Below are 27,563 nucleotides of genomic sequence, written 5' to 3'. Positions count from 1 at the left end.
ATTTAAAACCAGTTAATTTAGTTGTTACCACTTTTAGTTAACTATGTTTTTCTGTAACCATTGTTTTGAACATTTTTAGTGAATTATAAATAAGAATTATTAATATAATATAATATAATATAATATAATATAATATAATATAATATAATATAATATAATATAATATAATATGTAAAAGTTTTTTTTTTTTTTTTTTTTTTTTTTATAAATCTTTTATGCTCTCCAAGGCAGAATTTATTTGACCAAAATATTCTGAAATATAAATGCAATTCAAAATAACTGGTTTGTGTGTGTGTGTGTGTGTATAACAATCAGATATCAGGGTATCAGGGGCTCATGAGATATTGGGATCAATAAAAAAACGATATAAGTCATATAAATAAGTCATATTTAAAAAACAAAAGGAATTTCAGTATCATAGGCCTCAGTAGTTTGTCCACTCAGCGACAAAGTTGCATAACAGAATGACATTGTGAAAAGAGAGGAGGATCAGCTTTTGGTGCATAATAAAACCTGATCTATGGTTGCGGTGCAGTCAGTCTGACGTGTGCGCGCACACACACACACACACACACTCACACAAACCAATGCTTTGAGATACATGGTGACTGTAGTGATGAAAACCAACAGTACAGAGCAGCAGATACACACAGACTATCCTGCAGCCCAAAACACTGAATTAATGCCACCATCACGCTATTCTTTGAATGTGTTTACAAGAGCAAAACTACTGTCCACCACAAAAAGAGAAACACAAACACACACGAACTAACACTAGCATAATGATCCTTCACAACACAATCCTTCACACAAGACGGAAATTCACAGGAAAGTACTGTATCTGCAAGCGGGAGAAGAAACACACTTCAGTGAGACTTTTCCACTCTCCAAACTTTCATGGAACAGATGGAAACTGTAAACATTAGAAAATCAATATTTCCACTGCAGAACCCCGGGATTGTGAATCCAGAACAAACTCATGCAATATATATTATACTTATGATAGCCCATGATAGCTCTAATTCGAAGTGATTTTTTTATACTCTCTGTTCTTATATATATATGTGTGTGTGTGTGTGTGTGTGTGTGTGTGTCCTTAGATATATGTATGTTTATAAAGGCAGCAAATGAGACGTCAGGGGTGCAATAAACTCTTTTTAGGGAACACATGCAGAATTTGACTCTGGACTCCCATCTGGTTAAACTAAGAATATTGCAGTTCCATAATAATAACTTCTATGTATATGCACATACCATTTGCAAGGTAATAATATAATATAGGTGATAACAGGTAATAATAATATATGTATTTACTATTTAGATATGTGCATGTGTATACTCAGTTGAAGTGAGAAAGAATAAATTATATATACTTTTCATTAATAGATAGATAGATAGATAGATAGATAGATAGATAGATAGATAGATAGATAGATAGATAGATAGTGATTAACTCAACAGAAAGCAGTCCATTTTTAAGTTCCTCATTATCGGAGCATGTTTACATGTCCATGTGAGAAAGAAGGTGAAGAAAAGAAATGATGGTGTGGTGAGAGTCTGAATGATCCTGAGGAGGCAGTCTAGCCAAACAGCCCTCGGCCCTCTTCTTAATACAGAATAGCAAATGAGGCAGAACGCAGTATAACTCAACACTGTCTGCCCTCATATATATGCCAAATCATAAAGAGAATCCTGCAAGTTTCTCTCTCTCTTTCCATCTCTCTCTCTCTCTCTCTCTCTCTGATTTAATGAACCTCCGTCCCTTCCATCCTCAAACCTAGAGAAACTCCAAACTCCACTGCCTCCCTCCCTCTCTCTCTCTCTCTCTCTCCCTCCCTCTCTCTCTCTCTCTCTCTCTCCCTGCTCTCGATGTACACATAACAACCCATTCTTCATAGCGGGAGGCTGGCTGGCCAGTCTCCATGGCAACACCATCGCTAGGCAACGGCCACTGCTCGTCCTGCTTTGTTTCGGAGCAGACAGGGGTGCAGCTGTGGCAGGTAGCGGCCGGGGCCTAGCGGAGCGCCGACTGCACACAGGTAAACTCACACAGATAAGTATACTGGAGATTTTGCAGAAATTGCCCGAGTCTAGTGTATAATTAGAATCTTCTTGAGTCATTTTCTATGTTACGCATTATCAAAGTATTCATAATGCATCATAATACAGATAATAAAGCATTACAGATAACCTGTTTCATTACCTGTTCCTGTTTAAAGATTATAATGCATAAAACACATGATAAGCATTGTGTTTTTAATTTATTATTGCTCCTTAATTTACAAAATTACTGTTTTCTTAGTGCATGTTGTTTATTGCAAGCTTTTTTTTTTTTTTTTTTGGTCTTTATTCTCAATGGAGTAACATTTTTTCTTTTGTTTCTGCTGACGTTACTTCATCTGTTTATTACTGGATGATGGTAACCAAAAGCCAAGTAAGTTATAACTAATGGTACGCAATGAAATAATTATAAGATGTTTTATAATGTTTTATTGTGCATTCAAAATCCTGTATAACCCATACAGGCTTTAGTATCTTTAGTATCTAAATCTATGGTTACATACAATAATCTATTTTAATCCAAAATATTAAAAATATATTATATATTGCATATATAGTATATATTGCAAATGTTTTTGCTAATTTAAATAAAGCTGAATCAACAGAAAATATTATATAAGGTGAAAATGCTAAACTAAAGGTAAATTGCATGTTGCAGCAAACTGAAATAATTTGAAGTATTAAATGTACTTACTGGAAAACTAAAAATGAAATAAAAAACAAACATGTATTAAACATAATACTAATATTTAAAAAGAGATCGAAAACAGTAAAGAATACAACATGACAAAAAATGAAACAAAATTTAAAATGAAATCTGAAAATAAAAAATGTAATCTCATTCAAATATTAAGAAAAGTCATACATAATACTAATAATAATAAATTATTATATATTAATAATAATTATTATAAATTATAATAAAGTATTATAATTTATTATTATAATTGCCTTTAAACAATTCTATGAAACATGATAATGAAACATAATTTCCATGCACATTTTAAAATAACATATTATCTTTATTACAATAAATGTATGTGTGTGTGTGTTTGTATATGTATATATATTTATATATATATCTATACACAGACTACAGGAAAAATGTTCCCGCTCACTCTTTATAGTCTAAACCCATGTGTACAGATTTAAATATGAAACAAAACAATTATAAAATACCCATTTGTTGTAATGAAGATAATGTGTTATTTTATATGTGCATGGAATTTAGGTTTCATTATCTAGTATTGTCTGAAGGCTCTTTGAGGCATAATGCTATTCATTAATGCTTTGTTATAACCAGGATAGCATGATTTTTGCCAACCGTTTATTGCAATTGACTGTTGCTGTGCTGCTGTTGATAAGTTCAGCCTCCTCTTGTTCCCAGGTGAGCTGATACGCCATTATTATTTGTGCCGTGATTCAGCCTAACAATCACGATTCCTCTCATACAAACAGCATGAGGGAATTCATCTGAAGAAGGGAGTCATTCCAAGCTTTCAGAGCAGTTTGCTTACCAGCCATAATCAACACAAACGCTCATAAAAAAAAGGATGTGATTACTCAGGTGCTTGTGTATGTGACATACACATATATACATACATAGAAAAATAAAAGCGTGGAGTGGGGAAAGTGGGGGGAAAATCTAATTGAGGAACGAATGTAGAAAGTAAACAAAGAGACAGAAAGACAGATCAAATCTGACCTTCACCACAATGAAAAACATCACCCCCACCATATATATATATATATATATATATATATATATATATATATATATATATATATATATATTTTTTTTTTTTTTTTTAATGCTACCCTTCCGACTGTCCTCCTGCTGAACAAGTGTCTCCATAAACCTCAAACTGAATCTCACAGTAACTAGTTCATTTGTTCACTAAGAATGTCCAGTGTCAGATTTAGTCTGATTTATACATGAACATTTCAAAATATGTATTTTGTTTAATAATGGTGATGGAAATACAATTTTTTTAACATTTCTGGAATAAAATGGGCCAAACTTTTGTCTTGAAAAAGTGACAACAACAAAAAATAAAAGAAATTATATATATATATATATATATATATATATATTAAGGGTTACTATCAATAACTAAAAATTTAATTGAAACTGCTAAAAAAAGTAATAAAAATGTTTATTAATTATTATAATAATAAAATGAAATAAAATATTTGATGAAACTATAACAATAGATAAGTTTGACAACAAACTGAAATAATATTAAGCTGAAACACTAAAATAAGAAAGGACCTAGATTGTTATATTAATACATACATATATATATATATATATATATATATATATATATATATATATATATATATATATATAAAATTACTACAAATTTGATTAAAATTACAATTAAAACTAAAAAGTAAAGACTAATTTAAAGTATGCTTTAACATTATTACATAAATACTACTAAAATAACATGGATATAAAAATAAATGTTCAAATCTGAACCTGTTGACGAAACACACTAAAACAGTTCACAGTATAATCTTGACTACTATTTGCTGTGCTTTCAAATTAATTTTACAGTATTACTGTCTTGTATTATTTATTCCTGTTTAACGACAATGGTATACTGTGAGTTAACAGTGACCAGAACCAGGAATACTGTAAAATCCTCAGAATATATTTCAACAGTAATCTCTTCTATATTTACAGAATACCCGCAGTACTGTGCTGGCTTTAGCCTTCCAGCCTGCACTAGGGCATGAATAAATGATGGTGTTGAGTTTTTAACTATTTGTTGGGTGATCCGACTGTTGCTGTCGTTGCATTCACTTTAGGTTACATGTTTGGTAATGTTTTGATTGTCACCAGTATTCAGCTAAACTACCCTGACATGTTCATAGAATATGATGTTATTTCTGTAATTTAACATTGCATTTTGCCAAATATAATATAAAATGTAAGAGTTAAGAGCTGGTCATAAAGTCTGGCTTCTTGTCTCCGTGTTAAACAATGCGACGGATTGTATTCTGTAACACAATTAGACTGGATGGGGGAAAATTAATTAAAAGTTAAGAACTTCACTGCTAAAGGGAACGGTAATTATCATAATGAAAAGGAACACAACTATTTGTACTATTATCTCACAATGCAGCGCGCTTATCTTTTTTCCACAGTTGTGTTAGGATAAAAAATGGCACTGATTTTACTCTAAAATTGAGAAAATTAGGGTTCAATCTTGTAAAATCCTGACGTTTTTTAAAACAGTGTGGGTGCAGAGAGAGAGTGTGTGTGTGTGTGTGTGTGTGTGTGTGAGCATATGTGGGGGAGGATTTTAACTAGAACTCCCAAATCCAATTTTCAGGTGCACATCTAAAGGGTCGACCTCAAATGCAAACAGCAATCCCCCCGCCACCTACCCCTCTCCCCTTTATCCCTCCACGTTGACACCAGATAGCACCCCTCCCCCCAGACCCTGCTGGACAGCCCCCAAAACCCCCTCCGTCCCACCAGCAGCACCACAACACTATATGAAAAAGAATATGAGCAGGCATGAATTTTAATGCAGTCGCTCGTCTCAGCCAAGCAGCCTCACGTCTGCAGTGGAAATAAATAAAGAGGGGGAAAAATACAGAGAACTGATAGATGAATCTCAAATCAAAAGGAGATAGAGCAGAGAGCACAAGCAGAAAGACAAGGGTGATGGGGGGGGAAAGAGAGAAAGAAACGGCAAAACAGAAGAAAGGAGAAAGACAGAGCGCGAGAATGAGAGGTGAAATCTCATCTCTTGGCTGAATAATCTGTCATTCATCAAACTGATAGAACAGAGAGAGGTGGAACAGCCGCGAAACCAAATAAAGGCAGAGGATGGGAGTTTCGGATTTGGTCTGGTTCCAATTCTCCATCTTGAGTTGGACGGCTCTACTATCATGCATGCATCTACATCTCGCTCTTTTGGTCTAAATATTGCATGAATAATACATGGGCCTAGGTTTCATTAAAACCTCTCTTATTAATAATATTGCTCGTGGTGGAGTATGGGAATACAGTGTGTGTGTGTGTGTGTGTGTGTGTGTGTGTGTGTGTGTATGTGTGAAATGAAAAAAAAAACGTACCACCCTGCAGACGCTCACGATTGCATTCTGTCTGAAAATCCTGCAAAATTTTCACCAGTAATCTTCAGCACTAACCGGCTCTCGGATCAACAAGCCAGTGGCGGTAAGAGGTAAACAAAGCGTTGGGAAGGCAATTTCAGCCAAAGCATCGAGCCAGATAACTCTGGGAGGCAAATGGGCACAATTTCACAAGGACACCGCAATGAGGTCACCGTTACCTTGCCTTTGTCAGGAAAAAAGGCTATAGACCGAACACAACGGAGCCATGAGGAGTGGAAGATCTCAATACTGATACATGATGACTTCATGAAACAACTTCATGAAAAAAAAAAAAAAAAAAACTTTTTCCATAATCAGTTTTTTTGTCTTTTTGTACCAATAAAATATCAAAACTGAAATTTACATTTGTACTTGTTCAGTAAAACTGTGTGAAGGCCCGTTCACACTAAAGATAACTACATTAGCTTCCACACCAGCCGATGATATCATCTGTTTATTCCAAGCGCACACTCGTCTGCCGCTTTAAATTCTCAAGCTCTGATTGGCTGTCAATGTTTTTATCGTTCATCAGCTGGAAAAAAATCTTTCTGAAAGTGATTCCAACGATATCATTTCTCTGTGCCATTCTTTAATATTGAGAACAATTATTAGAACTATATCTTTATCGTTATCTTTATAGTTATCATCCTTGGTGTGAACGGGCCTTAAGACTTATTTTCAAAGAATATAATGTTTTAAGCATAAACTATTGTTCAAAAGTTTGGAGTCAGTATGCAGTTTTTTTTAAGGAAATTAATATTTTTATTCAATAAGAACGCATTAAATTGATTAAAAGTGTCAGTAAAGACTTTAATATTGTTACAAAAATTATATTTCAAATAAAGTTTTTATTCACTGTTTCCACAATTTTTTTTAAATATATGCCAATAGAAAACAGTTATTTTAAATTGCATTCATATTTTACAATATTACTGCTATTATATCAAATAAATGCAGCCTTGAGAACATAAGAGACATCTTTCAAAAAACATAAACAAATGAAATAAAAAAATCGTACCTATTCTCCCAACTTTTGAACAGTAGTGTATATAAAATTATTATTTATATATTATAATATAGATATAATATAGAGTTTCAATATACAATTTTTCATGTATTTCAATATAATTGGTCTTAAATGTTGTCTTAACCATAAAACTGTCACATAATGAGTATTTGATATTCAAATAGAAAAGTTTGTTTAAATTATAGTAACATACTGTATGCTGTTTTTAATGTTTTTTGATTAAATAAATTTAGCCTTGGTGATCGAGAAATACACACACACACACACACACACACTTAAAAATCGTACTGACCCCAAACGTCTGAAAGGTATTGTCAATGAGATATATTCTCTGATGACACAACTTAATGTAATATTTTGCTTCTCAGGTAAATGTATCTTGAATGTATCTTGTTTTCAGGACATTTTTACTGGAAAATGACAAAATGCCGATTACAAAAAAGGCAGTGTGATTTTTGTAATGCATGTGTGAGATGATTAATACCCTTTTCCACCAAAATGGTGCTGGTGCTCGGAGACGTCTCTCTCAATAGTACCACACAGAAAAGCCTTTACAGACAGGTTTTTGGCACATCATATTGAAATCCCTTCAGTATGACGTTTTTAAATGTGTCTCAGTCTATTTGATTTCAAATCATTGTGTTCTTCTTGTCAATGGCCATTATATGTATGTAACACTATTAGCATATGAGTCAGCAGTTTTGCACACAGTATTTAGCACCGTGGTGAGAAACATAATCAAAAAATAGAGTTAAACAGAGGTAAAAAAAGGTTCAGTTTTCCATCGTGTTTTTTCACATTGCCAGCTACTCTTCTTCATCGTTCCATGAGAAAGTCTCTTGGCATCACGATGACTCATTAAATCATAACTATAGCAGCTGATGTAGACATGGATATTGACAACAGTGCGTCCAAGAAATGGATCCAAATCCAAATCTTTTCTTTTGTTCGTGTCGTGTGGTAATCACCATAATTACAAGATGACGAGTCAAAGATTCGACCATGTCTTCAGAACCAGATATCCGTTTCCACTGAAACCCACAGAATATAACGTCAAACGGATCCGGGCTTTGTTGTTGATGACAAAATACTTAATAACGATGTTAATTCACCACAAGAACAAAAAAAGGAAGAAAACTGTTAATATTACAGGAGTTCCAGGTATAAAGAATAAAACTCATAGTAATCAATTCACACGTATTTGTAAATAAAATCTTTTTATTTCAGACAGATGGGGGAAATAAAGTGGCTGGATTAGCACTGCAGCACAACAAAAGTAGGAACATTAGGAGAAAACAGGGAGTCGACTGCTGCACTGCGCACTTCCAGTCAGCTCTGTTGATTATAATGAACGATCTAGTTCGGTTAGGAGTAGTTTTGTGAACTTTAAGTGAATACCGCCCCTGGTTCCCGGGCGATAACGGTGCCTGGTTTAAGACCAGCAGGATTAAGAGGCCGAGTCAATTCGGTCCAGGCCAGAAGCACCTTTCATTCAATGATTGGACAGCGGCTCCAGCACCAGCACCGGGGTCAGTGGAAAAGGGGTATGAGAGAGTGGGTAAATGGTGTTAGAATAGTGGTACTCTGTGGGTTGTGCTATGAGTGTGTAATCCATGGCTGAGGCTGATGCTGCGCTCACGTTTGTGGTTGTTCTTGCGCTGGAAGGGCAGCGTGTGCCGTTCGGAGTCTTCCTCACCCTCTTCGTCTGCCAGATGTGTGTGAGTGTAATGGTAACTCAAACCCGGACGGTTCTTGTAGCGCTTCCCACAAACTAAACACAAGGAAATACACAAGGACACAAAAAGGCAGTCAAAAAAAGTGTAATAATGTGTAAAACGGTTTGGTTAATTTTGTCACAAACAAAAAGTATAAATTATATTATAAGTATTATTATATTTACATTATTATTAATATTCTATGATTTGATTTTTTTTTTTAATTAAATTAATTATAAATAAAAACTCATTAAGTTTTGATCAATTTACATATATTATTAAATTATTATATATATATATATATATATATATATATATATATATATATATATATATATATATATATATATATATATATATAATTTATCAAAACTTAATGAATTTTTATTTATAATTAATTTAATTTTACAATGTAATAATTAAAATAATATTTTAACAATCAAAAACTAATCATAAGCATTACACTTGTATAGTAAAAGCTATTTAATACGTATTTCCATTTTATAAGTATTATTATTTACTATAAATAATTTAAAGTAATTTAATGGTGTATTAATGTGTATTAATTTTAACCATTAAAATTAATTAGATTTAAATGTAGTAATTAAACATCAATTATGAGTATTATATTTGTATAGTAATATCTAGCACATTTTATTATTATTATTATTATTATTATTATTATTATTATTATTATTATTATTATTATTATTATTATCTATTAAACACTATTACTAATTTGAAATTAACATTATAATTATTATAATTATATTATTATTTGTATAATATTTGTATTGTGTGTATATAAACATTTCAGCTGTTACTCCCCATGAGAAAAGATACAGTTACAGTTACAAATAATAATGTTGGGAACAGTATGCAGGATAAGTCGCCACAAAAAAAAAAAAAACCTTGACATCAAACATCCTATTATCAGAAGAAATTGCATCGTACATGAATATTTGTCTCTATGGTTCTTTTATTACCCGTTCTACTATTGCTTTCCCCATGCTGGTTTTTAATAATGAATATAGAATCGTTTCTGTGATCATTTGTTTATTTTTGCGTCATACTCACTGTCACACACATATGGCTTGTCTCGATCCTCTAGGGATGCTGGATCCTGTCTCTTTCTCATCCCACCAACACCACATGCCTGGACATATCAAAAATTGCATGTAAACACACACAGATTAATTAACAGTTGGCAACCAGGTGCAGCTAGAGATCCTTTGTTATTTTGGCCTTGCGGAGCCCCCGTCCCACTTCCTTCTTCAAGCTTCAAGCAAATCCTCTTACACAGCATTAATTACACACAATTATCACAGCATCTCTTCCACACGTCGCCGGATAACTATGTGGAGTGTGAGAGATCTTAGAGGAAGTAGTGTGCCCCAATTAACAGCACAGAAGGTGAGAGATTCTAGGACCTGAATCGAAGATATTCTGTTTATTATCCTTTGTATGTGTTTCTGCTCATATGGAGTACTGAAACTTGCTTTTCTGTACAGTCATGCGCCATAAATTGCCCTGCAAATTTAATTAATGTAGCAAATAAGATCAACAATTGTCATTTGAATGCACAGATAAGTCTGTAGAGTTTTCCTTCTGCACGCTGTGGTTATTTCATGGCTTGAATGCATTTCTGCACAGAACCACTTACGGTTCCAGCCTTTCATGTACTGTATGTGGGGTTGTAATTACAGAAGAGACATGTTTTCAGCGTGCTATCACACATCAGGTGTTGTCTTTAAAGGATGTTTTTCATAGCTGTTCGGAAGGAGCTGCTTTGAGTCAACACAAAACCAGTAGAACGCAGTGATGAAAGGTATGCAGGGATCAAACCTGGATATGTGCTAAACAGCCATAATGGATCAATGGCTGATGAGCTACAATAGCCTGCTTTGTTCAGACAGCAGCCTTGAAGAAACAGAAATCCTCGATTAAACAAAGACCCTGCAAGGCTCGCTGCAAACCTGTGATGTATTAAAAAAAAACCTTGGGTTCTGGATCTAATCGCTACCTAGAGTCTCGACTGGTCAAATGCAACCCAAACAATACTGAAGGTAAATAATCAAATGTATCAAACCATTCCAAACCATTTTTTGTCGTTGTACATTTAAGATTGTACATCTGTAACTCCATTAAATCCTTTTACAGTATTCACATCCAAATGACTGAAGGTAGACGGAAATACGACCCAGACTCAGCGCTTGATGTGCAATGCTAAAATGATTTCTGAAACAAATCCAGTTGGGTCTTACAGTATGAGTAAACAGCCTACAACTGTATGATTCACTCTAGTATTAGTATGATTCATGCTAATTAATTAGTGACTGCAGAAAATGTTCTAGCTGCATGTGTTGTACCCGTCCTTTGGTGCGATTCTTGCGTTTGGGAACATCCTCCTCCATCTCATCCATGTCCAGCTCGTGAGGAAAATCTCCCACCAGCAGCTTCTGTGACCACAAGGAAAGACCAGCACGTACTGTATGAGTCAGCTGTACTGTTTGAGCAACTCTAGAATAGAAAACAAGCTGGAGAGACAGACCCTAAGAAATACTATATGGAACATATGTTTTATATTAGTTTAGATCAAATAATAGCTTGTACTGGTTTATCCAGAGGACACATGGTTAAAAAAAAATGTAAGGGTCTAGCTGGAAAAGACTTTTTAACATTTACAGTAGGTCGCCTTTGTTGTCATATAATGGTACAGTAATTGTAAATGTGAATAATGATTCAAATTCAAGTACAATGTGCATCATGCGGTGAGGTTTTAGGGTAAATACATAGGGTTAAGAGTTTGTTCAGATTATCAATCCCTCCAGAAAAAAATGCAATTATGCGATCGCTTGATTTAATGCATAATCAGCCAAAGGCCGCATATTTATGCGGGGTCGCGTTTTTTCAAATACGCCGCTCTTTTGCCGCATAAATTGCCGATTTCAGGAAGCAAAATATGCGGGCTAGCATGATTTCATAATCCCTGTATTTTCATTGCAAAAACACACATATATATTAGCAGAAAGTTGAAATATGTTGCGTTTTATTCACACAAGTAAAGCGCCATTTTCCCCTATTGCCATGGGAACCTTATGAAGTGACGTAATTACGTGACGTGAACATCATCTGCAAACCCCGCGATGAAACCAGGGTGAAACTTGAAGCGCTCAAATCATTCTCATTTGCCAACAAAAATAAGCGCAAAAGAATGCGCGAAGCAGTTTCCCGATTTGTTACATGACACTGGAGCCAAATTATATTGCGAAAACTTGTGAAAACTGCGGTTTGGTGAAATAGAGAAAAAAAGGAGATTCCCCCTGGCTACTAACACTGTTATAGTTTCATTCAGAAGTTGATGCAGCTTTACAGTTGTAAGATTGCACTTTTTTGTTACAGAACAGTACCAAAAACTTACAGTTATATTAGTAGTATGTAAAATAATTTACGTTGCAGTAAGAGATTGCAACTTAAATATTCTGTGATTTAGTATGCTTGCTTATCATAGGAAGTAAAAAGAAATTACTCTTTACGTAAAGGTAGTAGCCTAGTGAGAAAAAGGTGTTGGGGGAATCACCTTTTTTCATCAAACCGCAGTTTTTACAAGTTCACGCAATTTCATCGTATAAAATAGCAAAAATATCCCGCATATTCCATCGCATTTTTTAAGAAAACGTGCCGCAAAATCAAGGATTTTTGCCCGCAACAATCACAACAAAAAATCTGCGTTTTTCTGGAGGGACTGGATTATTAACACTGTGTCTACACTGGATACAAACTGTGCAACATAACATGCCAAAAGCAAACAGAACCCATTAAAATGAGTAATGCAGCGCAGTCAATGACGCGACGTAAACAGCTGAAAGTAAACCCTATTTCTGATGTACTCCACCCATTTGCTGTACTTCCAATAACAGTTTATCAGCCAGAGCAAACTTTCCAGACAAGCTGTTTCAAACTCTGGAAAACGAACATCGTTTCTGTCTGTTTTTATTCTAAATGACAGAACACCGCTATAGTTTGTTTTTTGTTGTTTTTTTGGATGTTTGCTTTTTTTCTTGATTTTGCTTGAAGTATATTGAGGCCACACCAGATGGTTCTCCGACCTCAGTTGAAGTGTATCATGTTTTCAACTGTTCTTGTTATAAATGAAATCACAACAGTTCGTTCTTCGATTTCTCTTTAAGTATAGCTGTTAGCTGTTTTTGTTTTAAATGTCGTCACACCAGTTAGTTCTTTGATTCTGTTTGAAGTATGTCGCGGCCTTTGTTTTCTTTTGTTTTTTTTATTTTATTTTATTTTTTCTTCTTTTTCTTCAGATGACGTCACTCCAGTTCGTTCTTCTATTTCATTCAAATCTTGGATAAATGTATTTGGAACATTCTCTTTGACACGTCCCGTGTAAACGGTGTCAAGCTGTCGTGTCTCGACATGAAGTAAATCTCGAGACCTTAGCTGTTCTTGTTCTAAATGACTTTATACTGGTTCGTGCTTTGATTTCAACTGAAGTATATCAGGACCTTAGCCGTTTTTGTCCAAAATGAAACCCCTCTAATTCATTCTTCGATTTTACTTGAAGTATATCAGAGCTTTAGCTGTTAGCTGTTTTTGTTCAAAAGGACTTCACACCAGCTAGTTCTTTGATTTCGTTTGAAGCATATTGTGGCCTTGGCTTTTTTTTTCCTTCTTTTCTTTATGACGTAATACAAGTTTGCTCTTCGATTTCACTTTAAGTATTCACTACCATAGCTATTTTTTTTCGAAATGACATCACAGCAGTTCGATCTTCTATTTTGCCTGGAGTATTTTGGTTGTTTGAAATGAAATCCCACCAGTTTGTTCTTTGATTTCAGTCGAAGTGTAGCAGAGCCTTAACTGCGATGACTGCCTAGCAAGCGCACAACTGTAAGCGCACTCATACTCTGTGGCTGTGGGAAGAGAACAGAGGTAGCAGGGTGGCACACAGCTTTTAACTCCTGCAGGGGCCTGAGGCGAAACAAGCAGCAGGATCACAGGTCCGCTCCCAGGGGAACAAGTGCTCTAAAGAGTCACTCTTAATTGAAGTGCTAATTGGTTAACTGTCCACCCCTGGGACAGATGTCATGTTGTGTGCAACACAGTGAGTGTGGTGACACTAGTGACAGGCTGGTTCATTAGGATCTATAAGCATTAGCACATCAACACGGTCAAATGTAAATACCTGTAAGCCCAGATACACTGAAAAACATGCAACGGTTCTCCGCAAAATCAATTCATCTTTGTCAAACGTATACTGACACAGACACACACAAAATAACAATATACACTCGCAAACATACACACTTTGTGGTTAACAAGAACGTCTGGCAGTGGGGCGTGTCAGGCCTGCAGGGATTTGTGTTACTGCCAAAAAGAGACACAAGTACTACAGAGAAATCAGAAGGGGAGAGACAGGAAGAGAGAGGAAGACGGCAATAGAAAGCAGAAAGAAACGCAGAATGGAGTGGTGGGATTCCAAAAATGACTGTACTTCAGGACAGAGTGGGTAAAACAACTCTTTATCTAGTTGACAAGTGAGTGTGTGTCTACAAAACCATTGTAGGGCGAGCAAACCACCGTTGAGGAATCTTGTTTTCTTTACCTGGCATTCACTCATGGGCTCCTCCTCTTTTGTTTCAACCTTCTTATCCAGCAGTTCTCCACTGAGGAGTGACTCCAGAACGGGACCCTCAGGAACACCCCCTTCCTTCTTTAGTGCTGCTTCGTAGTCTGAACACACACCGTAAAACACTGTCACACCGAGACGTTCCTAGACAACTCATAAAAGACCAGGCCAGACCGTTTTTCTGTCATTTGTTTAAAGCCTAAAGAAAACGTACAATACTGTAAACGGTCTCACACAAAACCTGTAATTTGTTGAGAAATTACACACTTGTAGAAGCTATAAACCACTATAAACCACACCAAAATGTGTTTCTGTTCAAAATTATTATGCAAAACCAATTTTCCCAAACAAGGGCGTATTAAATTGATCAAAAGTGGCTGTAAATACATTTATAATGTTACAAAAATTGATTCATCATTGATAAAAAAAAAATTTGTGAGTGGCAAGACAGTATATTAGAATGATTTCTGAAGGATCATGTGACACTTTAAACTGGAGTAATGATGCTGAAAAGTCACCTTTGACATTACATTAATGAACTATAATTTAAAATATATTAAAATAGAAAACAGATATTTTAAATTGAGAAAATATCTCACAAAATCACTCTTTTATTGTAGTATTAATCAAATAAATGCAGGATTGGTGAGCATAAGACTTTCAAACATGTAACAAAAAATATTTCTGAACTTATTTTTTGGTAATTTGTTTGGTAATTTTTTATATAAATTGGTCTTAAAAATTTAATTCATACCAAGTAAATACAATAAGTTTCTGCTTTTCTTTTGCTGATTAGATTTTAGTTATTTACTTTTATTAAGGTACATGACTGTCATATAAAAAAGCCCACAAAAAAAAAAAAAAAAAAAAAAAGATTTATGTTTGCCTTTCTGAATACCAACTCTCACCGATTTTAAACTCGATGGGTCCAAGACGTGGATCCTCTAAGATGTTTAACCGTCTCTTCTTTCTCCAGCAGCGTGCAGGATAGGTATAGAGCTGCCCTGGAGCCACACCTGGGTTAAAAAAAGAACCAGGTTAAAAAATAAACTCAACCTTGCAACAAAATCACGTATGTAGCATGATACACTGTACACATAGACACACACCTGGCCCACGATGGGTCTTCTCCATCCATATGTAGCAGTTACTCTGCGCTACGCCTGTTTGGGAGTCGAGAAAAGGCAGGCGCATGGAGCGTTCAGCACAAAGTCGAGCATTATAACTACGGCAGTGCTCAATGGCATCACGGTAAAACTCCTCACCAAGGCTGGAAAGAATTAAAAGGGGGGAATGTGTTACAACAAACACATGAATCTAAGTATATTTGATTTCAGTGCTCAAAAAACTGTATTTATTATTTACAGGCCCCATGAAATCATCCTCTCTATGCTAGTAAACACTTAAAGGTTAACAAATGTATATTTTAGCACATAAATGCATTCAAAATGTAGTCTTTCCCTTCTGGGAAATTAGAGCAAAAAATATTCATGAGTCATGTTGCGCTAAACAAATTTCTGTCCAAGTAACTTCAAGGGGTCTTTAAATGTTCAGCCATCTTTGCAGAGAACTCTTTGTAGTGACATGCAGGAGGTAAATACAATTCTAATTAGGAAATAAACATCTCATTTTCAGCTCTGTTAGAAACCTCTCGAATGTGCATTGCAATATACTGCACAGAATCTCACTCATGTGTTAGGAACTGCTGTTTAAAAACACTGCAATATAGGAACGGTGGTGTGAACTAATGGTTCATGTGCCAAAAAAAGAGCACACTCAACAGTTCTGTCCTCAAGAGTATGTTTGCATGCTCAAAACCGGTCAGGACAAAAGTACCAAACAGTGATTTTATTGCTGAGGCTGCACTCAGAAACCTGCTTTGCAAACTGCTGTATTTGTAAAACAGTTTTAATATAAGAAAAACACTCATGCATAAGTCAGTAGCAACTGTTATTTATTGCTTTACAGATCAGTAGTTGATTTAGACTCAAATTTGAATATATGAAAACACAATTTTTTTTTTTTTTACTTTTGCAGAAGTGAATGGGAGGCTCTTTTGTGAAAAAGAAGTGCACTTGAATCATTGAATCAAATCTTAAAAGTACATTTTAAAAAACTGTAATTGCATAATACATTCAAGGACAATGTAATTAAGAAATTATATATAAAGACATACATGAGTCTAACTTAAGTGGATAAAAAAAAAGCATTTTAAAATTCCATAAAATTCCAAAATTCCAAATTGTATTTAATATAAATTTAAAGTATAATAAATGTAATTAATTAAGTCTCTGAAAACATTACACGCAGCTCAAATTAATCATATTATTTATTTTCATAATAATCACTCTTTTTAAAAGTATGATGAGTGTACTTCTTTTTCATAAAGTCTCCTTCGCAGCGAACACAGTTATGCAGGAAACTGCATTTATAGAGTTTAGCTATCATTAGAAAACATTGATTGGCCAAGTGACCAATCAAAATTGAGTAGTTCAGAATGAGGCGTGTAATAATGTTTGACTATGTTAAAAAATAAAAGTGATGCTGAAATTTGTCCAGGTGTTCTTCTGATTCTGCTCTAGTTTATTCAGCACTGAACTTTTTCTGCATCATCCCTCCCATTGTTAACACAAGGAAAGATCAAAAGTGCAGAAATAATTGGGGGATGCTTAAAAAGTCCTGACAATACTCTCCTTAACCCTGCTCTCCCGCGGTTCCCTTTTCTTCCTCCGTTCATTCTTTGTGCAAACCGGCTGAATAAACTCCCTGCTATGTTATAACCTACTGTAAAAATTAGCCCTGCGGAAGTATTGGTGAGTTCTGCTGTTTCTGATGCATCATTGTATGTTTCATTGTAATCCAAAGCACTGGTCTGCAAACAGGAGTGATAAATGAAGGAAAACTGCATTATGCAATAATGACCGCAATAAAACAACACATTTTCTACCTAATTTAGTCCATGTTTGATTCGGGGGCCACATCCTGGTCATTCGATGCAGGCTGGAATCAATCCTCAACATGTGGGTTGAAATAACCCTAAGTGTTCAGGGGCAGTAAATTACAGTGCATTTAATGTCATGTGCTCAGGGTCCACCAGAGGGGAAATATTAAGTCCTGTGGTGAAGTGCTGTGGGCTCCATTTAAACAGTCAACAGCCAGTCTCACACAATGACCAGGCGAGCGAGTACAAAAACAAAATGTGGCATCTCTCTGATTATGTGAGAAATTGTTCTTCAGAGAAAGTCCTTGTCAAATGAGCTTTCAGGACTTCTGTTTTTGAGGAATTTCTGAGAGGCTTTCTGATTGGACTTGAATATTTCAAACATAATGGGCCTCTCCAACAGGCGAAAAGAGTTGGGGGAAAAACGGCAGTTCCCTCAAGATCTTCCTGAACTGGTGAGATAAGGTGGCTTCTCTGTATGACACTGCTTTTTCCATTGTGCTTGTGGTATATGAAAACAAGCTATCAATTAGATCGGAAATATTCACGCGACATGTGGAAGAAAAAATAGATATCGTGGCCACAATTTAAGAATTGGATCCCATAACTTATTACTAGAGCCCGACCGATATGGATTTTTGGGGGCCGATGCCGATATTAACTCGAAAATAGCCGATTTATAAGCCGATATTTTGATTTTGAAAGTAAACTGGATATTAGACCCATTTCCTATAAACTGCACTTACACAACATTCAATAGCAAAATATCTACCTGTTCTATGTATGTGGGCTGTATAAACCATTTTCCAGAAGGGATTTATGTAAAAAAAAAAAAAAGCCTTAGATTACGGTCTCAATGACTAAACAATTGCACATCAAAAGTATATATTTTTTAATGATCAAAAAACAGTCTGGTTTTAAACATTTAACACTTTTACTTTCTTCCAGTTGAAGCTGGTTTTAACAGTCTGTGTGTGTACTGTAAATAAATTATAATACTAAAGTTAAAGTATTTGCAGAAGTAGTCCCACACTTTGCTGCTACAGCATTCACCTTTTTCAGGTATCTGTAGGCAGAAAGAGAGACAGAGAAAGAATAAGCATGTGTATTAATAATATCACCATGTATTATTACTCATGTCATCATTAGAATTATAATAATAATAAACAGGGATCTCCTACATAGGCAAAAATGAGAAATTTATATATTTTTTTTATTTGTCAAGCAATAGGTATTACCTACTTATATTTAACTATATTATTTCAACATTTTCCTGTTATGTCTGTAAAGCTGCTTTGAAACAATATGTAAAAATAAAAAATAAAAAAATAAAAAAGCGCGTGTTCAGCTCACATTTATTTACATGTCCCCTCTGGTTTAATCATTTCTTACGCACCTACTGTAGTTACTGTAACTACACTACATTTGCTCTCACAGACATATTCACAATGGACCCGTTTATCTTCTCCTCTTCTCTTTGTGCAGTCTGAATCAAAACATCGTCATGCGCTGGCGAACGTAAAGTTTGCCTACTGTTACCGGAAGATTACGGAATCAATTCGAAGTTGAATGGTTAACGTTAGTGTCATGAACACACCGCTGTCAATTTTGAGAAGCACCACCTTCAAACAAGTTAATAGCAAGCATTTAAGGGGCCTGCTAAAAAGGAAGCTATATTAGCGTTAGAGTAACACAACCAGCCTGAATTCACCAAATTGTGCTCTGGACCTGAGGGTAGCCTTCTCTTCCTTGCTTCTCTCTTAATTATCATCAGCTGGACTAGCGCTATCGCTCGCTTCTTACAACGGGACAGATACATGTTTGCTGCTGACCGAAAGGAGGAACAACAGACTATTAAAACTCCGCCAACGCCATAGCGCAGCGCAGCGCAAATCGCGTTGTATCTGAAGGGCAACGCTGAACCCAGCATACCGCGTCCTGTGTGAAAGGACCATTACGCGGTCATTATGTGGGAAACACACCGCAATAGAATAAGAATAATTTAAATGCTAACGTTATAGTTTGACCTCTTATTAACGTTCGCGCTCTTCCACTAATAAACATGGTATTAGCTTTGTGGCTAATCTAATATAGCAATGCATGAGCGGCTGTAAGTGATGTTGCAGAATATTTAGAAGTGATAATGATAGGACCGTTAGCTAGAACTACCACACCGTTTTTATATACAGTGTATGAACTAAATCTACAATCATTTCACATGACGAACGACAGACTCACCTGGGTGGCTTGGCTGTCCTTCTGTAGTGAATTTCTGGCGCTGTTGTCAACTCTGGAGTTGCAGACCGCCCTCTGGTGGGCAAAGTATGCAACACTCATAACATGAGTGAAGCATGAGACTCTGTTTTTTCATGTTTCATCGGCCGTTATAAACGCCGATGCCGATTTAAATGCAATTAGCTCATATCGGCCGATAATATCGGCCGGCCGATATATCGGTCGGGCTCTACTTATTACAGACTTATTAATTCATCCATTCATTTTAGTTAAATATATTGTAGAGATGCACCGATTGCAATTTTCTTGACCGATACCGATTTCAGCCGATACCGATTTTTGCCGATTATTTTTTTCCCTAAGAGATATTAATTGACAGCATATACAAACAAGAGTATACCATTCTTCGACACAAAGTTTCATTTAAAAAAACACAAGTTAAATGTCAGTAATTAAATAAAAACAAAAACGTGTAAGCAGGAAAAAAACGCATGGATTCCGATGTTCTCAGATCGGATTCAGGCCTCATTTATATGTGGTAATAAATCGGATATGAATCGGATACGTGCATTGCGTGTGCCATGTAAGCAGACAAATCGGATATTCCCCAGTAAATGTGAGTCGTACGTCATTAAAAAAGTGACGTCAACTCAAGTGGACACCACCAACTGAGATCACATGACTTACTATAGGTGCGAAATTCGGCCAGGCTGCAACAAGGGCTCCTCTTTTTTCACCGCCATACGAGACCAATGCTTTGCTGATTTTTTTGTTAACTTTTCAAAATATAGTGGAAAGCAAAACACTGTATAATTTTATTTGCATCTGCATCCATTGTATTTCGTGCTGTTTTACTTCCTATTCCGGGTCAGAACGTCTACATTTGGTAGTTTCAGCAGTGTATAGTGTAAAGGCAAAAATCTGGTACGGGACACTTTTTAAAGATGATATAAGCGGGTTGTCAAAAAATGGGATATAGTCAGAAAATCGGATTTGGGCATCAAGACCTGCAGTGTAAATGCAGCCTAATATAGATCAGTTGTGGTGCGTGCACTTTTCCTGTAAGTAAAATACTAATATAATAAAGAATACAAGCACAATTTAACTGGTGCGAATGAGATGTTTGTGAGAGAGAAGTGGTCATCGGCGAGAAGAGAGCAAGAATGCACGGCTGATGTGGCGTTATTGCCTGTGCCTCTAGTAACAAAACGGATTCGCCTTGAAATCGGAAATAAGTGAGACTGATCGCCTGGTCACCGATCCATGATGAAAATCGTCCGATTCCGATCGCTGGCCGATCAGTCGGTGCATCTCTAGGTTCACAGTGACCTGAGTTCAATTCCTGTCTCTAGGTCCTATGCTGGTTCTGCTCCTCTCTCCACCCAACGCTTTCCTGCCTTAAACTATCATCTCTAAATTAAGGCATAAAAAGGCCCATTAGTGTAACTTTATAATATATTGTAGCCAAAAAAATCTGTCATCATTTATTCACCCTTATGTCATTTCAAACCCATATGACTTACTTTCTTATTATGAAACATGCTGGTACCAAACAGCTTTGTTTCCCATTGATTTCCATTACATGTTGGACCATACAGTGCAAGTCAATGGAAACGGAAACCATTTGGTCACCAACACTCTTCAAAGCATCTTTTCTTTGTTTTCTGAAGAAGCTAGAAAGTTATAATTTACATAAGGGTGAGTAAATGATGACAGCATTGTCATTTTTCGGCGGACTATCCCTTTAATTGGGTTTGCTGCCAAGTTAAACTCATTAATGAATGAGGGAACCAAATCTAAATTCATGTCCACAATATCTTGATTCTATATTTTGAAAATATATCTGTGAATGTGTGAACGCAGATACATGCTGCATTGGATTTAACAAGCATACCTGTTCTTTATGACAGTTCCACTTGATTGTCTAGAAAGAGAAAGAAGAAAACAGAAACAGACAAAAGTCTTACAAAATTGAAATAATTTGAAGAATGTTTCTACTTGTTTTTGTCCAAATCAGCACAAGAAAATTTTTTTAAATTCGGTTAAATTATCATTTTAATAACAGCAAAGGAAACACATATTTAGATAAACACAAAAATCAATCAAACTTTATTACAAAATCTTGAAAACAGAATATGGTTTTTATCTACTGACAAGGCTTTGGGAAGACTTGAGTTAATCGACCAAGCATGCCAATGGGGGTCATTTCAAAAAGACCCAATACCAGCTGATTAATTGATATCTGGGTCTGATACTAGGATCTGCATACCTTGACTGTGTTTTCTGATTAGCCACATGAACAGCAAGAGCAGCAGCGTGCTTCAGTTTTACAGCTGACAGGAAAAGCAGTTACAAGAATAGCAAACGGAAAACACGTCTTATTGCCACTTTAACTACATTACTGAGAGATGCATTATTTACAGTTATTGTATTCACGCTATATGAGGACTCCAAAAACATTAGGTATCTGTGAGTAAGGCTGACAGAATAGAGAAATGGGTGAGGTTAGCTAATATAAGAAAAATCAATAAAAGGAAGCAAAAGCCTGAAGCAACCCAACCAGAGTTTGGCTTGTGTGCGGGCAGAGCCGGCCAGGAATGGCATCCACGGGGAAAAGTGTGTATGCCAGTGTGCCATGTGCAAGCGCTCTCACTTCTTTGTGTGTAAAACTATGCTCAGAGGCAGTGAAAGGTCAGTGTGTGTGTGTGTGTGTGTTGCGATTGTATGTTTGAATTCAATTTTAGCCTTCAGGTAGTGGATGCTGAGTGTTATGATCTCACGTTGTTATAGCTGACCAATGAAACCGCATAGAACAAGGAAAAATGCACTTAGCTTGGTGCCCATTTTTTTATTCATATAAAACTTTTTGTACATGATATAATTGTACTGTAATACCGTGATTTTAGTTCTTTCATAGTTCTGCTCTACACTTCAGAATGTGCAGATACTTTATTTATTGGATAATCCGGTATAACAGATACACACATGGAGTTTTATGTTGGGCACTTTCCATCGCCATTTGTTATGTTTATGCAGATGATAAATTCTATGATATTTTTATGCCATTACAGAAATGTTATTATAGACATTACTTAATTTACTTTTTTTTCAAATTTCCTTGTGACAGTGAAGGACTAGGATTGCCACTTAAAAATAAAATTAACAAATAAAATTGTTAATTGAATATATATATATATAAATAATTAAAAAAACAAACTGATAAACAGATGTTACTAAACAATTTATGTAATTAAGTTTTAAAGATGTAGAATTGTAGAAGTGTAATAATATTACAAATCTCCACAGTATTTTTTTTTTTTTTCAAAAAACATTTAAATAGCTTTTTTTTTTATTAAAGCATTTACAAACTGCTTTTCTTTAATTGCTGGTGAAGTAAGAAAAAAAACATTTTGTATATCAGGTTTCGATATTAACAGTTAACCATGCTTATTTGATTTGAAAGTGTATTTATGAATGTATTTTACATGAATTAAATAAGTCCATCAACTATGAACATAAAAACTAAAATATTATAGAAATCTAAATATTACATATTATTGCTAATATTAGACTAATATTAATAATATTATATACAAACTACTGTGTGTGTGTCTGTGTGTGTGTGTGTGATTTGTAAATTAATAAGTTGTATAAATTAAGTATATCTGATTCCTTTCTATTACTTTTTTACTTTACATGGATTCAGTATTTTCATAAACTATAAATATAAAAATAAACATAAAATGTATTATAGAAACCTAAATATAAAACTGAAAAAAATATAAATATATATATATATATATATTGTGACCAAAATTATTAGAACACTAGTATTTTCGCCAGCTAAAAAAAATGGTTTTATGTCAGTTATTTCTATGTTTTGCTGTAGTGTGTCAGTAGGAAATATCAGTTTACATTACCAAACATTCATTTAGCAATTAATTGCAATAATCCAGTGAGGTTTGTGTTTGCACAAGGAGTCTGACAGCAGAGATCTCATCTCACCGTCATTATCAGTCTGTCTGGAATAACATGAAGAAACAGATGAAACTGAGACAGACTCAATCCAGAACAACTGTGGTCGTCTCTCCAAGACACTTCAGGAAACCTGCCTGCAAATCTCCCAGAAAAACAATGTGCTAGTGCACTCGGGGAAAAGCTGTTTTAAATGCAAAGGTTGGGCACAACAAATGTTGATTTAATTTAGTTAATAGAAGTTAACTGATCAAGAAAATCTATTTATGGCATTATTTTTGACAGCATCCTCATTTCACAGCATTTTTACACAAGTGCCTAAAACTTTTAACAGTTCTTCCTAACAATTTATAGTAAAAGTGAGTGACTGATATGTAGACTTGGGCCCAGACTTGAAAACTCTGGAAGGAAACGTGTAGCGAAAAAGACACTAACTCAAAGCAACTCACCCCTGAGGTTCAATCCAGACCCCCCCCCCCCCCCCCACCTCTTTCTAGTCTGAGCACAGAGCCGTCAAGCCCCCCTTCTCCACTCCATCCCCTCAGTCCTGCGTGTGCTGCTAGTGGAACAAGTCTGGCTTTCAGTAATAAGTTGACAGCTGTAGAAAATGGCTGCTCTCAGTTTGTTTGCTATTTTTTTTTTTTTTGTTAGCCAATCTCATTATATTATACTGTGGCGGGGGCCTTGAAAGCTGTGGAACGTGTCTTGCTGGAAGACGAGAGAAAGCCGGCCATATGGAACACAGTCTGAAAGTAGGCCATACTCTGTGAATCCCAATTTTCTCGATCAACACTGTTCCCCGCAGTTCTCTATGCAATTTAACCACAGTCCCTCCCTCATATGATAGGTGACCAGTGTTCGATTGGGAATCACCACCTATGGATTTCTTTAATAGCAGCGAAGGAGGATTTGGACAAAACCTTTCAGGCCAGCATTTATTCGTCAGCATCAGTGACAAATGGAGCGCAGATCTAATCGGATACGTCTGAGGCAACTACTCTTATATTTTCATTAAATTTGATTTTGGTGCACAGTGTTGCTGTATTAGCAGTATATATCAAAGCAAAGGCTAATGAAAGAAAGCATCAAATATATATATATATATATATAAAATATTCTCTTAGATCTATTTTTAGTAGACGCTGCCCACTTAAGAGACCTTTTTTTTTTTTTTGCATCTAAAGCTTTTAAAGATTTGTGAACATGTAAAATCCTGCAATAAAATGTGTTCGGCATTGATAAAGCATGCATGAATACGATATGAATGCATTCATGTAATAACGACTTACAATTTACACAAAGAAAGCCAGGCTGACACACACACACACTAGCTAAACAAAGGAAAACAAGAACCTCAAGAGCAGGATGCTTTTTTCCCAAACCAAAAGAGAAATAAAAAAAAGATGACTGGAGAGGAGTGCATAGCTTCCAGCATCCACACTGTCACTCCTGTGCAGAGCTCAACTATGACCCTTAAAAATAGAACAACCTCCAAAATTAGCTCTTCTTCTGTAGCCTATTTAATTTCAACCAGCGAGGCAGAGGGAGATGTTGTCCAAATCTGTCTGAAAACGTACTGGTGTATTCCTCATTATACTCAGTGCACTCCCTACAGTGCCAATTAGTCTCAATTAACAGTTGTCCTTTAGAAAAGTAACAGAGAGCTCCCTCTAGAGGCTGCACTGTGTCAGTAAAGTACCAAACTCCTGTTGAAGAGACCAGAGTCCTCTCAAGTTACTGAATGCAAACACACATGCTCAAAAAAATCAACAACAATATATGAATTTTAACACAACTTAGTAACATTTTTAAGAGTAAATTTAAATTTTAAGTGTGTATATATATATATATATATATATATATATATATATATATATATATATATAGAGAGAGAGAGAGAGAGAGAGAGAGAGAGAGAGAGAGAGTGAGAGAGAGAGAGAGAGAGAGAGAGAGAGAGAGAGAGAAATTATGCAATATTTATTTATGGATTAAAAAGGTTACATATACATAGTAATACTGTATGTAACCCAGGGTCACAGAAAAGAAGTTAAACCATAATTTTCATACTAACAATATATTAAAATATCTTTCATTGATACATGAAAGCTCTGTATTTACAGTATTTGTATTATTTTTTCAATAACTGGTCAGTGTTAGGTGCTTAACCTTCAGAAAATATTAATAGCAATACTCTCTAACAATAAACATTATGTAGTTACACACGTTTCCCGTTCATTTCTTCACATTTTCAAATTTTCCTTAAAATTGCTTGCATAAGAGGGTTGAGCTTGTCAAATGTAGTCAGTTACAATTTATGTAAATATTGAGAAAATTTAGAGATTATTTACTGTAGAAATAAATCTAAATTAATATTATTATTATTTTTTTTTTTTTGTAACAAGGAATAAATTATACTTACAGAGTAGACAATATTTAGTTTTTTTATTGTTAATAAAATTAGTAATATATATTTAATTAATTAGTTATTTTATCACAAAGAACTAAATATTAGTTTAACACATTATACTACAGTAATGAAATTTTTATTTTATTTCAATTGTTAAATATATAGGTAAGGTGGTGGACATGGAACTAAGCTAGTTAAAGGTAGGGTAGGTGATTTCGTAGAGGCTAGCAATAGCAAGTTAGCTTTGAAAGCGTAAGCTCCCACCCTCCCTGTAAATCCCTCTCCAAAGCCACGCCTCCTCCAGAACACATGAGGCAGACCAGATGCTAACGACACAATGACAGAGGGTTGAGGCACTGCCTCATGTCTCATTCACCACTGACAAAACATTACAGTACATACCACATAATATTACAATAGCACAACAATATTACATTATTTGCTCACTCTGCAATAGCGTCCTGGAACGTGCTGATGACGTATGACGTCTGTGAGATCTGGGTGCACAGAGGTATGCAAATACATACATTGACAGACAGGTAGGACAGCCAATCGTAGTCCTCGGACCGACGGATAAGATTGGACGAACATGTTATGGACCTACACCTTCCACAGAAAATCTAAATATAAATACATTTAGACCACTTAAATTTAGTGATTGCTATCGCGATGTGAAGAGACTTGCAACCAGCATAACAAGCGATGTTTTTGAACCAAATCACCTACCCTGCCCTTTAGGCTAGGTCTTTCATGCTAGGCTTTGTTAGATAATAGTTTAACATAGCTCTTTAAAAAAAAAAAAAGGGATTTGGCCCTTGAAAGCTTGTTTTATAAGTCATAAAGTGTACCATATTCATGGGATCTGCCGGACAATAATTAAAAATCTGCTATCTCCACATAAGCTTAAATTCTACTAACCAAAAAAGCAATGCAGCAGTACCAGATGCTAATCCCATGGACTGAACGTTTTCATATTCAAACCAGCAGTCCTGGGTACTTCAGAGAACACTATTGTACTTTTTTTATAAGTGGATCCTAGTGGCACATGTGGGTGTAAAGGACTTGTAACCATGCTGAATTGCTGTGGCTGGTGCCACTGATGGTGGAGGCTGACTAATATGTTGATGTGGCCCACAGTATTTCCATGAGCTTAGGACTGTTAAGAGAGGATATTGGCATGCCCATCCCCCATCAGTACTGTAGATTACACTTCGCAAAAGCAACCTCCTCGAGCACCTCTCCCTTTTCGTCATCCGCCCCGCTAGCCCTCCCTCTTCTTTTTCACTAGACAACCCAGTCAAATGATTTATCTCATTTCTTTCTTCATCTGCCTCTCTTCCTCTACAGATGTGCTGGTGCATTTCCTCCAGCCTGCTGAAGACTAGCTTACTGAGGACTGAATGAACTGCAGCACATGAACA

General features: G+C 35.4%; 1 long non-coding RNA gene and 1 pseudogene across 1 annotated transcript; both read right to left on the bottom strand.

Annotated features, from left to right (window-relative positions):
- LOC128029386 (zinc finger protein neuro-d4-like) overlaps positions 1 to 27,563 on the bottom strand; it is a 47,665-nt pseudogene that overhangs the window by 13,055 nt on the left and 7,047 nt on the right.
- LOC128028645 (uncharacterized) lies at positions 18,404 to 19,989 on the bottom strand. Its single transcript, XR_008187197.1, has 2 exons — positions 19,764 to 19,989; positions 18,404 to 18,591 (listed from the first exon to the last, which is right to left on the bottom strand). It is a non-coding gene; the product is annotated as an uncharacterized LOC128028645 (long non-coding RNA).

Source organism: Carassius gibelio, chromosome A15, assembly GCF_023724105.1.
Source record: "Carassius gibelio isolate Cgi1373 ecotype wild population from Czech Republic chromosome A15, carGib1.2-hapl.c, whole genome shotgun sequence".
Taxonomy (NCBI): Eukaryota; Metazoa; Chordata; class Actinopteri; order Cypriniformes; family Cyprinidae; genus Carassius; species Carassius gibelio.
The sequence above is the reverse complement of the archived record's forward strand: the minus strand, read 5'-3'. Positions and strand labels throughout refer to the sequence as shown.